We start from the raw sequence: 16,201 nt of genomic DNA on the forward strand, positions 1-16,201 counted from the left end.
GTTCCGAAAACCACGAAGAATGTTAAAGAATGTTTAGGACTATCCGGATATTATCGTAGATTTATTAAGAACTTTGCTAAAATCGCTAAGCCTTTGTCAGAATTAACTAGCAAGAATAAAAAATTTGAATGGAATTCTAATACGCAATTAGCTTTCGAAATCTTGCGCGATAAACTTTGTGAATCACCTATACTACAATACCCTAATTTTTCGTCACAATTTATAGTTACAACAGACGCATCTGGTTTCGCAGTAGGAGCCATTTTATCGCAAGGAAAGCCAGGCGAAGACGCGCCCGTCGCGTATGCTTCTAGAGTTTTGAACAAGCATGAAAGAAATTATTCGAAAACTGAGAAGGAAATGGTGGCAATCGTTTATGCAATTAAAACTTTTAGACCATATCTCTATGGTAGACAATTTACATTGTTAACCGATCACAGACCGTTAGTATGGGTAAATTCTACGAATGACTTGCGCCTAAACTGAACATCGAAGTTATAGAAAAAATTATACCTAACAGTGATGTAAACCGTATGCCAGAACCCCGACGTACGACGAGACAGCATAGACCGACATCTAAATACGCATGTTACAAAGGTTTAGGAGGCCACCAAGGCACCCATGCAAGTAAACCTTCAAAACCCAAAGCTGCGAGAAACAAAACTAGCAGTCCAAAAATCAGAAAACAGGCAGTGGAAATTTCGCAGACTCCCAAGACTCCAATTTCACTTGAGAACGTTAACAAAGAATGAAGACGATTTATCTTGACCTTGGAGATTTGTTGATTAATGTTATTCTTGGATATGAAGGTCACAACTCAAAACACTTTTTATCGTGTTAACGTTTCGGCCCTGGTGGGGGCCCTCCTCATAACAATTTTATTTAAATATCTGTCACGAACAAAAATAAAATAAAATAATGTACAAATAGGTTTTGCCAAAATAAGACATATTGGTGTAAATAATATGCAAAGGTGTTGAAGCAAGTATAAAAGAGGAATTACCTCATATGAGATGACACTTCCAATTACATAAATGCGTGTTGGTAAATGATGAATAAATAGAACAAAAAAGGCAATAAAGACAAAAACCGAAACACACTGCGTTCGCGACACGTAACTCCCACGAATTCATAATTATTGTTGGTTTGTTAAAATGAAATAAAATACACAGCCGTTATGGTTGAGTCAGAGCACAAAAGCACAAGTGGAACGTCTAGTGTGTAGTGGGAGGAGGTCGATCTCGATAGTTAACAGAGCAACGCAGAGTCAACGGGTTAAACGGAAAACAAAATTTTTTGTTAAGGAGGTAAAATAGAGAGCAAGCTCAGTCGGTAATGGACAATTACAATGGTCGTATCACAGAGGTGTAAATATTACTTAGATGTTCTATGTCTTGTTTACGGTTGACAGAATTAGGATGTGCTACGATATTGCACATTTCTAACAGTAGCCTATTGTAATACAAAGGTTCAACGTCAATAATGCTAGCTGGAGAATAATTAAAAGAGTGGTCGAAATCGATGGCATGTCTCGTCAATGCAGTATAATTATCCTCGTGTTCATGGATATTGCGTTTATGTTCGGTTATCCTGGTGTGTAGTTGTCTACTAGTTTGGCCTATGTAAGCCATGTTGCAATGATTGCAAGGTATTTTGTAAACTACACCCGAGCGATTGCCCAGGGGTAAGGGGTCTTTACCCGAATCAAACATCGAGGATATATTATGTGCACATTTGCCCACAAATTGAATTTTGTACTTGGAGAATGTTCTGTTGAGTGACTCAAACAACCCCGCAACATATGGGATGGAAATATAGCTTTTTTGATTGGTTTGTGTAGTAGTTGTATCGAAATTGTTGTTAGGGCTGGTAGATGACAAGATGGAATCATATTTAAACTTTATATGTTTGTTGAGCAGGCGAGGTGGATAGTCATTTTTACATAGTACCTGCTGAATCAAGGACAAATTTTTATTGTGAAATTCCATACTTGAGAGTCGGATCGCTCTGTCAACTAAGCAATTAATCGTTCCAATTTTGTATGATCTGGGATGGTGAGAATGGTAATTTAAATACCTTTGTGACCAAGTAGCCTTATGAAACCAATCAGTTTTAATGAGCTGATTATCATTGATAATCAGGACATCTAAACAGCTAATTTGGTGATTAGACTCTAATTCAGATGTAAATTGTAGTCTCGGATGGAAACTGTTGAAAACTGAAAGCATTTCTGCGACTTTATGCGACGGGACAGCTGTAATTATGTCGTCTACGTATCTGAAAAGGAATGAAGGCTTGAAGTCTAGTTTATTAAGACAGTGTTGTTCAAGGTCATCTAAAACCAAATCAGACAAAATTGGAGAGAGCGGTGAGCCCATCGGTAAACCATACGTTTGAGCATATATGTTATGGTTAAATTTAAATATGGCAGCCTTAAAACATATTTGCAATGCTTTTAAGAGTTCGTTAAGTGGGACCGGAATTTTGTCCACCAGCTGATGCCAGCGCTGTTTGACAGCGTTAATTGCAAGATCTTGTGGTACATTAGTGAATAAGGATACAACATCCAGTGAAACTAAAATATAATCAGCTGGAAGACGAAGGTCCCTAATAGCATTCACCAACGCAAAACTATCTCTTATCCGTGACGAGGGAGGTATGATGTTGTTACCTATACATTTACTGAGGAAACGAGCCAGATTAATCGTCGGACACAATAATTCGTACCGGTGTATCTGGTTTGTGAATTTTCGGTAGTCCGTAAGCTCTAGGTGGTAGGCAATCCGTTTTTGCAATTTGACGTCTCAGTTGATTAGAGATGAATTTGCTTTTAAACCAATCAGTTGTTAGTTTTTTTACATCTTGTTGCAAAGTAGAGGTGAGATCGTATCTAACAACTTTATAAGAATTATTGTTAGAGAGTTGTTGCAACATTTTAGCATCGTACATTAGTTTGTTCATCACAACAGTCTTGTTTCCCTTATCCGCCTTCAAGAAAAGCAAGTCCTGATTGTTATGATGAGTAAGAATTCTCGACCTCGTATGTAATATATATATCCTGATTGTTATTTTGGAAGGTCTTGGTTTCTTTGATTTTATGAAGGACATTCTTATCGGCGTGAAGGGGAGCAGGAGTGTTAATGAACTTTTTTATTGTGTTGGTGAAATCTTGCCGGGCCGTATTACGAGAATTAGTAGGAATGCAGGAAATCTTTGATTCGAAATCCGATATGAGTTTGTTGGTTGGGATGCGGTTATTCTTAAAAGGAATGCCATATTTAGGTCCCATTTTTAGTACGTCGATAACATTGACAGGAATATCAGTGCTGCTGAGGTTTACTAACCAATTTTCAGAGGTCGGGTCAATTGGATTAAAATTGAGTCGTTTTTTGTTATTGATCAGATTAGCTAACTTGTTGATGTTAGCCGTCTTGTAAGCGTTGAAGGCCGGTTCTAATTTCAAGTATTGCGTGTCGAAGAATTTTTTTGACACTTCAACCGGTAATTCAATTAAGATGTCATTCTCCAGCGACAACAAAATATTTTGGTATTTAACAATGGTCGCGTGAGCGTCACTGATCTCAAGATTGAGTAACGACCTTTGAAATTTGTATACATTGTGTGAGTAAACAGAACGCGACTTAGACATTTTAAAATTAATAACGTTCGAGATAAGCTTAGGGAATTTTAAATGGGTTGGTAAAATCGATCGTTTCTTGCAGTTTAGAAGAAAGATGCGGTGGTTTTTTAGCTTCAACAAGGACTCGGATATGGTGGCCCAACGTCGCAGCTTCCCCGCCAAAGTCTTTCCATATGCAAGAGAGATATCATGAAAAAACCCCATGGTTCCCACGTTTTATTCCGTTAATATGATGAAAAATCCAAGAATAACTTTAATCAACAAATCTCCAAGGTCATGATAAATCGTCTTCATCAGATTAATGTTATTCTTGGATATGAAGGTCACAACTCAAAACACTTTTTTATCGTGTTAACGTTTCGGCCCTGGTGGGGGCCCTCCTCAGAACATTTTATTTAAATATCTGTCACGAACAAAAATAAAATAATGTACAACTAGGTTTTAACAAAATTAGACATAGTGGTATAAATAATATGCAAGGATGTTTGAGCAAGTATAAAAGAGGAATTACCTAGTATGAGATGACACTTCCAATTACATAGAATGCGTGTTGGTAATTGATGAATAAATAGAAACAATAAAAACAATAAAAACAAAAACGGAAACACACTGCGTTCGCGACACGTAATTCCCACGAATTCATATTTGTTGTTAGTTTGGTAAAATGAAATAAAACACATCGCCGTTATAGGTTTAGTCCAGAGCAACATAAGCACAGGTGGAACGTCCAGTGTGTAGTGGGGGGAGGTCGATCTCGATAGTTATCAGAGCAAACGCAGAGTCAACGGGTTAAAAGGAAACCAAAATTTTTGTTAAGGAGGTAAAATCGAGAGCAAGCTCAGTCGGTAATGGACAATTACAATGGTCGTATCACAGAGGTGTAAATATTACTTAGACGTTCTATGTCTTGTTTACGGTTGACAGAATTAGGATGTGCAACGATATTGCACATTTCTAACAGTAGCCTATTGTAATACAACGGTTCGACGTCAATAATGCTGGCTTGAGAATAATTAAAAGAGTGGTCGAAATCGATGGCATGTCTCGTCAATGCAGTATAATTATCCTCGTGTTCATGGATATTGCGTTTATGCTCGGTTATCCTGGTGTGTAGTTGCCTACTAGTTTGGCCTATGTAAGACATGTTGCAATGGTTGCAAGGTATTTTTTAAACTACACCAGAGCGCATACCCAGGGGTAAGGGGTCCTTACCCGAATCAAACATCGAGGATAGATCATCTGCACATTTATCCACAAATTGAATTTTGTACTTAGAGAATGTTCTGTTGAGTGACTCAAACAACCCCGCAACGTATGGGATGGAAATATAGCTTTTTTGATTGGTTTGTGTAGTAGTTACATCGATATTATTGTTAGGGCTGGTCGATGACAAGATGGAATCGTATTTAAATTGTATATGTTTGTTGAGCAGGCGAGGTGGATAGTCGTTTTTACTTAGTACCTGCTGAATCAAGGACAAATTTTTTTTGTGAAATTCCATACTTGAGAGTCGGATCGCTCTGTCAACTAAGCAATTAATCGTTCCAATTTTGTATGATCTGGGATGGTGAGAATGGTAATTTAAATACCTTTGTGACCAAGTAGCCTTATGAAACCAATCAGTTTTAATGAGCTGGTTATCATTGATGATCAGGACATCTGAAAAGCTAATTCGGTGATTAGACTCTAATTCAGAGGTAAATTGTAGTCTCGGATGGAAACTGTTGAAGACGGAAAGCATTTCTGCAACTTTATCCGAAGGGACAGCTGTAATTATGTCGTCTACATATCTGAAAAAGAATGAAGGCTTGAAGTCCAGTTTGTTGAGACAATATTGTTCAAGATCATCCAAAACCAAATCCGACAAAATTGGAGAGAGCGGTGACCCCATCGGTAAACCATAAGTTTGAGCATATATGTTATGGTTAAATTTAAATATGGCAGCCTTAAAACATATGTGCAATGCTTGTAAGAGTTCGTTAAGTGGGACCGGAATTTTGTCCACCAACTGATGCCAGCGCTGTTTAACAGCGTTGATTGCAAGATCTTGTGGAACATTTGTGAACAATGACACAACATCCAGCGAAACTAAAATATGATCAGGTGGGAGACGAAGGTCCCTAATAGCATTCACCAGAGCAAAACTATCTCTTACACGTGACAAGGGAGGTACGATGTTGTTACCTATACATTGACTGAGGAAACGAGCCAGATTGATAGTCGGACTATCAGCGAAAGAAAGTATAATTCGTACCGGTGTATCCGGTTTGTGAATTTTCGGTAGTCCGTAGGCTCTAGGTGGTAGGCAATCAGTTTTTGCAATATGACGTCTAAGTTGATCAGAGATAAGTTTGCTTTTAGACCAATCCGTTGTTAGTTTTTTGACTTCTTGTTGCAAGGTACAGGTGAGATCGTATCTAACAACTTTGTAAGAGTTGTTGTTAGAGAGTTGTTGCAACATTTTATCCTCGTACATTTGATTGTTCATCACAACAGTCGTGTTTCCCTTGTCCGCCTTCAAGAAAAGTAAGTCCTGGTTGTTATTTTGAAAGATCTTAGTTTCTTTAATTTTGTGAAGGATATTCTTGTCAGCGTGAAGGGGAGAAGGGGTGTTGATGAACTTTTTTATAGTGTTGGTAAAATCTTGGCGGGCCGTATTAATTGCGTAATTATTTTTGTTCGTGACAGATATTTAAATAAAATGTTCTGAGGAGAGCCCCCACCAGGGCTGAAACGTTAACACGATAAAAAAGTGTTTTGAGTTGTGACCTTCATATCCAAGAATAACATTAGTTAACAAAGAATCTTCGAAAACATATACATATAACTCCAGATCCTCAGAGCCAACGAAATCCGATATCGATAAATATTTCAAACGCTTTACCAGATCTAGATGCAATTGCAGAACCTAATGATCCACAGAATTTAGAAGATAAATCGATTGAAATAAGTAACCTAGACAACGTATCAGATATCACAGTATCTGATGATTCGCAAGCCTCAGTAGAATTACCAAGACAAGAATCTACTAATTTGATAGAAACTCGAGACAATTTATAAATGAGAAAAGATAATTATCTATGCTTCATTTCCACTAACGGAATAGCACTAGGCGAGATAGGTAAATTTTTAGATGAAAAAGGATACTTGAAAAACATTAAACCAGTTACAGAATATCAGATAGGACACGTAATTATATTGGGAACACCAAAGAAACGAATAATCGCATTAGTTACTCAAGAACATGAACAAGACACACCTTTGGAAAATAACTATTACGATGCATTTGTACATTTGAAACAGAATATGGAAGATTTGAATATTAAAACAGCAAGCATATCGCAAGGTAAAAGTGGAATCAACGATCTTGGATGGATTAAAATTAAAAATATCATTAGACAGGTATTCGCCGGAACACAAATTATCATAACGATTTGTAAAGACAAAATTATCATTCCACCTCCAGATATTAGACTCAGAATAATACAAGAAAATCACGAATCTCCAATCGCAGGACATAAAGGTATTACGAAAACGTATAACAGAATTCGACAGAAATTTTTTTGGGATAAAATGAAAAAGCAAATAGAAGATTTTATAAAGAAATGTGTCAGCTGTCAAAAAAAAAAACTAACGCGCATTAAAACTAAACAACCTATGGTTATAACAGACACATCTGCAGACGTATTTGACAAAGTAGCGCTAGATGTAGTCGGACCCTTCGAAACATCCCCAAACGGTTAGAAGTATGTATTGACCATGCAAGACAATCTTTCGAAATTCAGTTTAGCAATACCGTTAGTACATGCAACTGCTGAAGATATTGCAGATGCATTTGTGAAAAACTTTATCTGTAAATACGGATGTCCAAAAACAATAGTAACAGATCAAGGAGCAGCATTCATTGGTCAAGTAATGAGACGAGTTGCAAAAGCATTCAAAATCACACAATTCAAAACTACAGCATTCCATCCTCAGTCAAATGGTTCTTTAGAAAGAAGCCATCAAGTACTTGTAGATTATCTAAAACATTATTTAACGAAAAGAGACTGGGATGAATGGTTGTCTCACGCGACATTTTCTTACAATACAAGCAAACACGAAGGGACAAACCACACCCCATTCGAGATAGTTTACGGACGGAACGCCCGTATGCCTTCAGAATTCCCACCCCTCGACGAAGTTTTGACCTATGACGATTATGTAAAGAACCTAATGTTTAAAACTATAGAAATTCGAAATACAGCACGCGAAAATTTAGAAAAAGCTAAAGCCAGATCGAAACAATATTACGACAGAAAAATAAATCCAGTTGATTTCAGAATAGGACAAAGCATTTATCTAGTGAAAAATCAAAAGACAGGAAAGTTAGATGACAATTAGAAGGGACCTCACAGAATCACGGAAGTATTTCCAGAAAAGAATGATATAGAAATAGAATTAGAGAAAAACAAACGTAAAATAATTCATCGTGACAGAGCAAAGATAGCTTATTAATCAAATTCAAATTTCAATTACTCGGATTGCTGATGAAGCATAACAATTTTTCAGATAATCATGGACGCGAGCTTACGCAGATTGCTATTCATCGGAACACTCTTGATACTTGCCATGCGGCCAGGTAATAGCTTTGTAGCTTACGACTGTGGAGCACCATCGATGAACATTACAACATTATCGTTAATCAACATCAAAGAATGTAATATTCCGATTTCGAACCCAGTTGCAATAGATACAAATATACAATTACTTCAGGTAGCCGAATTTTCAAGCGTCAAAGTAATCCAATGCAAGGTAGAAATTCATAGATCAGTATTCCATCGCGGTATGCACTCACATATATCAGCTGTCTCATATGGCGACATCGAATACATAGACGAAATATCCCGTGACGCATGCAGAGACCTACACTACGCACGCTCATACCGAACTCATAGACAACTATTCACACAAATACGACTGAACTCAACGACTTCGAGACCTATAGTCCTAGCCGGAGATGTAGATAACTCAGGGAATTGCAAAGGAGAACACTTTTCCGATCACTATGGAAGCTGGAACGATGTCGTAGCTTACGGACAAATTTTTATCACATTACAAGATTATGAAGCTACGGTAAATATACAGAGAAACGAAATAGTTCTTAGATCCGGCGTACGATGTGAATATTCATCAGGGAACTGTATTGACGTAGAAGGCGGTAATACGTATTGGGATATAATCCAAGCAGACAGATGTAGTTTCGAAAAATATTCAGTTCTATATCAAGGTGCAGCTCAGAAAATTAAAGATAATACGATTGGGAAATATGGTCAAGAAATTTGTTCAGTAACAACAAACGATATAACTTTTGCCTTATCAGTTCGCGGAACCGATCCTTTATGCGGATATAGATTAATTAAAACTGAACACCCTAAACTTTTCATATTAGATAAAATGACCGGAGACCTTTTTACGAAAATTAACGGCATAACAGTAAGGAATATGGATATCTTTACATACGTAAATTCTAAACTAATTTATCTTGAAAGACACGTCAGAAATCAAATCATTGCTCTATATAACGACGCCATATTGCAACAGTGCGAATTAGAAAATAAGGTACTACACACCGCACTCTCAACAGCCCCACTAGCACCTGCAGAATTTGCGTTCCATCTCATGAAACAGCCAGGATATATCGCTTACATCGCAGGAGAAGTAGTACGTGTAGCGAAATGCGTACCAGTGGACGTTAGAACGAGGAAAACTAACGAATGCTATCAAGAACTTCCAATTTATAGAGGCAACGAAAGTTTATTTATGTTAGCAAGAACTCACATCTTAGTAAAATCAGGAAATCAGATCGAATGTAACGTATTTTTATCACCGATGTTCAACATCGACAATGCTTGGTACAGTACCTCACCTAATTTAATACCTGCAATAGCTCCCGATGAAATGTCTTCAAATACAAAGAAATCTTGGAAATACGTTACGCCAGAAAACCTCGCAACACGCGGAATTTACTCAAACGAAGACCTAGAAAAATTACGTGAAAATATAATGCTTCCAGTAGAAAAACCAGCCGTGTTAAATACAATAGCCCGAGAAGCAACAGGTCAAATCTCAGCTGATCACGGATTATCTGTTAATTCACTTATAGATAAAGAAGCAATCAAAAGATCTTTGGAAGAAGCTTGGGGAAAAGTTTACAATTTTTTCAATACAGTCGGAACATTCAGTGCAACCTTACTAGGGGCATGGATAACATTTAGAGGAATTAAGTTTTTAATCGACACTCTAGTTCACGGCTACGCGTTACATTCAGTTTACGGATGGAGCATGTGGCTCATCGGTGCAATTTGGGATTCTGTCACAAATCTATTACTACACTTGAGCAAAAGACCGGGAGAAGTTAGACGAACACGAGAACGAAATTCAGAATTAGAAATGCAAACAATCGAGATTACGAATAATACAAATATCTTAGAAAATCAAAGTAATATTGATGCACTCTCAAAACAGTCATCAAAATCAGAGCTGAACAAAACTTCGAAACAAACTCTACCGACACCAAGTGGCTCAGACGGACGTCACTATATTTAAAACAAATAATAAAACCGTTACCTTGAACTTACCACAAGACCATGAAGACAGGAGTCAATCAGGAATATTAGAACCAAATTCAACATACCAGGACAGAACTGACGAACAACCTTACACATAATAATTCGCTTTCTCTTAAAACTAAGACCTGAAAATAACCTACGAACTAACTTATAGACTATCAGGAAGGAAAATAAGTTCCAACACAAAACACGAATCAGGTATGATAAAGTTAGAAGACTCTTTATTTATTTTTTTTTGAAAAATTTTTTTTGGAGATTTTATTTTTTTAATCTTCGGCGTAGACGGACCACAGCCCCCTGGGTGAACGCCACGTCGGGTGGAACCAATCGTCGTGTGGATTATCTTGGCCCCACCGGCCCTCCATCATCCACCTAATTCCAAAGTAATCTATGTAATAATCGCCGTCCCACGGCGATTCCGCCAATCTCTCTATGTATGCCAACTCGGCCCGCAACGCGGCCCTCCGCAGCCGGCGCCTCTTCATTTCCTCGATTTTGATGTATCCAGAAACCTAAAGTTAAAACAATCAAGATAAAACAAACTTAAAACCACACAGTACATCAAAACATTATTCGTAGACTAAACCTACAACACAAACACAAATTCATGTTCAAATCACGAAATCTAAGATTGGTCTAAAACAAGCAAATAATCTAGATCGAAAAACTCGATAATAACAAAACTAAAACACCAAAAACTCGCCTTCAGATCACCCACCACGACCGACACCTTCGACATTTCAATTGTTTTTTTTTGCAAATTCTCTCGCCGAAACTCAAATCCAAATTTACGATAAATTCCTCAAGACAGACCCTTATATAAGCTCATAGACTAGATCCGACCAACCTGTCCCGTCTCCTCGCGACGATGGTACGATACCTGATGAGGTTGTAAGTCTCACCATCCTTTTGGTGGAGAAAAAAGGACGTCACGCAAATACGGGAACCCGCGCGCCAACTTAATCTTGCGCGGTGCTTTATTTTAAGAAACTTAACACTTTATTCACGTATACGTTTGTTACAACGAAGATTTAGAAGAATTAAGAAGTTAGTAAGTGGACGTGAAGCTGACAGTCAAATAGTGGATGTGACGTTAATAGTTCGATGGTTGTTGCTAGACTGACTTCCGTGATTGACAATTTCGAGGTCCTTAGAAAAGAAGGCGTTGACGTTTACTTCGTTACTCGAATATTGAGAGACAGATGATTGGTCAAGCAGACCGGAAAACCCAAGAAGGAGGTCCAGAGGTCGCCAATCACGGAAGAGTGGTAGTTTAAATTGCTAGATGGAAAATCTGGCGAACATACTAAGAACATAAAAAATGTGCGTAGGCTTAAAACGAGGATGCACTCTATAATAAAATTATATTACTGACAGCTGGCACGCAGACTCGACAAATTTCTTGACTTAGAAACTTCCCGAGTTTAAGTAATAAAATCCGAACGTGACGGTTAGCGTGGACACAAAGATTAAAAATATTCAAAAAGTGTCCATTTGGCAGTGTCTCGCATTAGAGACGCAAAACATAAGGTTGCCATATGGACGCAGAATAAAAAAACAAAAGTTGAGGGATAGAGTTTGCCAGCTTGTCAGATGAAGGGTTTATAGCCTTCGTTTATGGCGGTCAGGTACGAAATCATTTTTCGCATCTGACCGTCCATCGGGTGAAAATTTAGATAAGAAAAAATCATTGAAAGACATTACAAACGATATTACGCTACCTATAGTCTATTAGTCTAGATGCTGCTTGATACGCAACACAACCCCCCAGACGGAAACTGACCAATAATAAAAGTTTAACCTTTTCCTACTCTTCAAACAGTGACTCCACCCACGACAAAACCGAAAACACAGAAACTTATACTAGAATCGGAAATATACAAATCTTCAGAAAATTTACTTATATACAAAATAAATCAATCAATCTTATAGAAACGAACAACCTCAGATTACAAAACATCCGAACTTACAGAATAATTCATAGAATATAACATATATATAATGATGATACCAAAATATTACATAGAACTGTAATAATTCATGTAATAGCTTATAAAATTGAAATTTTTTTTAATGAATAATCTTAAGTATATTCACTACATATTTCAAACATTATATAATTCATGCCTTAATCATAGAATAATAATTGGCATTTATATCAATATTACTTACCTTAATCGTATATACTCTTAGAATAATCATAATATCAGATATCAAGCACTACTATATCCACTCTAAGTACATTCACTTGTATTTAGTTAATCAATATTCTGTTCACTATACTTCACTATTATTCAAGTAATCATAATTCATTATTAATTTCATGTAAATTTAAGTGATTCACATTTTTTATGTAATATGTTATATGATTTATCACGTTAACCCTTAGAAGTAATCGAATTGTGGAAACTTCACGTCGGTATAACAGCACTCGCTTACTTCGAGCGAGGACGCTCAAATTTTAACGGGGGAGGTGTTACGTGCCAGCCGGTATCCACGGCGGCGCCCTCTCTGCGCCCTACCTGACCAGCGTGCAGTTACCATAAGAGAGCCTCACGTGCTCTTACCGATAGTCGTAGATTAATACCAACACACATAGTTACCATCATAACGTCCAAATTCTTATATCGATAGTTCTCATACGCTAGATTAACCGTTATTTCATCAGTCAAATTCATAACATACATGGTATATATATTTTTTCCCATTCAACCGTAATAACCCAAAATAATAAAAACCTGAAACAGTTAAGATAACCAAAAAGACTAAAACACCGGAAACGTGGGAAGAGAAATCACGGATAGCTCACAGAGAAAGAAACCCTTATTCTCAGAATTCAGGATAGCGCCCTCATTTTAATGATAATAAGACCAATCAGCGCTTCGCCGCTTGCTTCTCTAAACCAACCTCCTCGCGCTAATCCACCACCGAGATCTCACGCACGAACCAGAAACCTTACCCCCAATTATTCCATCATCCTTAACCAATTATCCGAGACCCGCGAGAAATCGCGACTCCTTTTGAACTCCTCCTACTTTCCCTCTAATCCAACCTTTCCAGAAAACAGAATAGAAGAGAAGAACTTCAGACATCATAGAGAACAGATCAGAACTCTACCGAAATCCTAGAATCAAATGACATCATAATTCATTCAGAACCTCCGAAACTTATTGACAGTTTGTCACTGCGATAGTGATTAACACCGATCTGTACCACAATTGTAAACCTACCATAGAGAACTAGAAGGAGATTGTTAATAAATGTGTAATTAACCGAAGTGTTGTCATAAATAATTATTTCAATCACGCATAGTGATGGTTGGCACGAGCCTTACCTAACAAATTCTCAGAATTGTAGGCGAGTTGAACGAGAAGATCTGAGGAGCTGATCGGCGGATTCCCGAGATTTACATATACCAACTACGTAAGTCAGGAGAACAATTTAAATCACGCGGCGAATCATAATCGACTCGAAACGTTCCTCTCGTAACGTAACAGGGGGTGTCACCGTTAGTGAGGCACACGGTCTTGTTTCCTATCTATCCGCTAGGGGCGCCATTAGCCCGGGGTATGATAGATATAGATATATACCGATAAGATAACCTGCTCATCGAAGTTTTTGACAGTTCATAACTCAGTGTAAAGTGTGTAAACGATGGATCATCTACACAAGATCTGAAACTGTCTCAAAAGTTGTGAACCCTCGCTTGATGTTTATGGATTTTATTGACTTAAACATTTGAGAATTCCGTTAAAATAAAACAATTCTCATACCTGCCATGGAATGCTAGTAAAAATCTCAATCATTTTTTATTCGCATCTTTCTTTATTTTTGAGTGTTATTCAGGATTGTTGATGCCGAAAAATCAGCTGTTCGGATTTGATTTATGATTGGCTTACCCCGAGGGGGCAGCGCTGCAGACGGCGAAGACGAGAACTACGGTTTTGCCTCATTATTTGAGTCATTCCCCACCCTACTAGTTTCCAGACCTGTATGTAAGACCGTGTTCAAGAGGGACAAGTTTTATTACAGCAGAGATGAGTAGGGAGATCCCCAACCCTCGACTTTTCGTGTTACCAGCTAGGTTGGAGCGTCGACGTGACACCTAGGCGGCCATGCACCGAAGGTGACCCACAATCGTGTGCCAGGCATGAAGTTAGGCGCGTTCGCAGAGTATATGTAGATATACTCGGTCGATCGAGCAAGTGGTTGCCAATCGCATCCTTGTCCCCGCTCGCACAGATGTTTCCAGGAATGCAAGAATTGGGATTTTTTTTGTTTCAATTATGAATGTCAACGAATAAAAGTATCTCCAGATTTGATAAATTTTGGATTCAATTAGCGGAAGCTGAACCAAAATAATTAACCATTCCCAGCCCGAATACTTTTTTTTTATTTTTAATAAATATAATTTTTTTATTGATATGAAAATATGTGACGCCTGGTGTTCTCGAATATTTGTACACGCAGTCTATGGAAAAATATACGAAGCCAGCTCGATAAGATTTGTGCAAAATGTGCAATGGGCAAGTGGTTGGGGGAAATTTTTTTCTCTCGAACTGAATCTTCCAGAGAACCATCAGCGAATTCCAAGCAAGCTCCATAAACATACCGAGCAAACGCGCAATCATGGACGTAGCTGTAGTGTGGCTGAGTGAATACCACATGAGGGTGGAGTGATGCGGGACACGGGTTCGTTCGCAGTTCAATCTTTTTTTTTTCTTTTAAATTCAATTCCGTTTTTTTTTTGTATTTTCGGAGAGAAAAAACAAATGAAAGAAAGAAAATTTCGAAAGCCGGTCGATTTTTTCCTTCTTTCCGTTTTCTTTTTTTTTTACTGAACCCACCTTTTTGTAGTGGGGGTAACCCAGAAGAGAACAAATAATTGAAACAATCAAATTCCGAGAGTAAATCGATTTGTTCCCCGTTTTTGGCGCCTCTTTTTTTTACTTAATCCCCGCCCCTTTTTGATTTCGGGTAACTCAGAAGAAAGAAAATAAATGAAAGTGAGAGTGGACCGATTTTTTTTTCCTTACGTTTTTTTTATTTCATATTTTTACTTAATCCCGCTTTCTTTTTTGTATTTTTGATAACCGAGAAGGGAAAAAAGGAATGAAAAAAATCAATTCTACGAGTGTGTAGATTTTTTTTCCTTTTTTCTTTTTTTTTGTTTCATTATTTGGTAACCCGGAAGAGAAAAATTTCAGTTATCTCTCTCGCAATCATGTGTCGACTGATCAATCCTCGCGTGCTCTTATGTATATATAATATATATAGCGAGTATATATATATTCCAAGCTTGCTTCGAATTCACTGATGGTTCTCTGGAAGATTCAGTTCGAGAAAAAAAAATTTCCCCCAACCACTTGCCCATTGCACATTTTGCACAAATCTTATCGAGCTGGCTTCGTATATTTTTCCATAGACTGCGTGTACAAATATTCGAAAACACCAGGCGTCACATATTTTCATATCAATAAAAAAATTATATTTATTAAAAATAAAAAAAAAGTATTCGGGCTGGGAATGGTTAATTATTTTGGTTCAGCTTCCGCTAATTGAATCCAAAATTTATCAAATCTGGAGATACTTTTATTCGTTGACATTCATAATTGAAACAAAAAAAATCCCAATTCTTGCATTCCTGGAAACATCTGTGCGAGCGGGGACAAGGATGCGATTGGCAACCACTTGCTCGATCGACCGAGTATATCTACATATACTCTGCGAACGCGCCTAACTTCATGCCTGGCACACGATTGTGGGTCACCTTCGGTGCATGGCCGCCTAGGTGTCACGTCGACGCTCCAACTTAGCTGGTATCACGAAAAGTCGAGGGTTGGAGATCTCCCTACCACCTACTCATCTCTGTATGCATGATAGGGGAATTTGGAAGCTGGTGCAAAATCAACATGGATCCTTTTGGTACACTTGCAATTTCGTTTCAGCT

Source organism: Neodiprion virginianus, chromosome 2, assembly GCF_021901495.1.
Source record: "Neodiprion virginianus isolate iyNeoVirg1 chromosome 2, iyNeoVirg1.1, whole genome shotgun sequence".
NCBI lineage: Eukaryota > Metazoa > Arthropoda > Insecta > Hymenoptera > Diprionidae > Neodiprion > Neodiprion virginianus.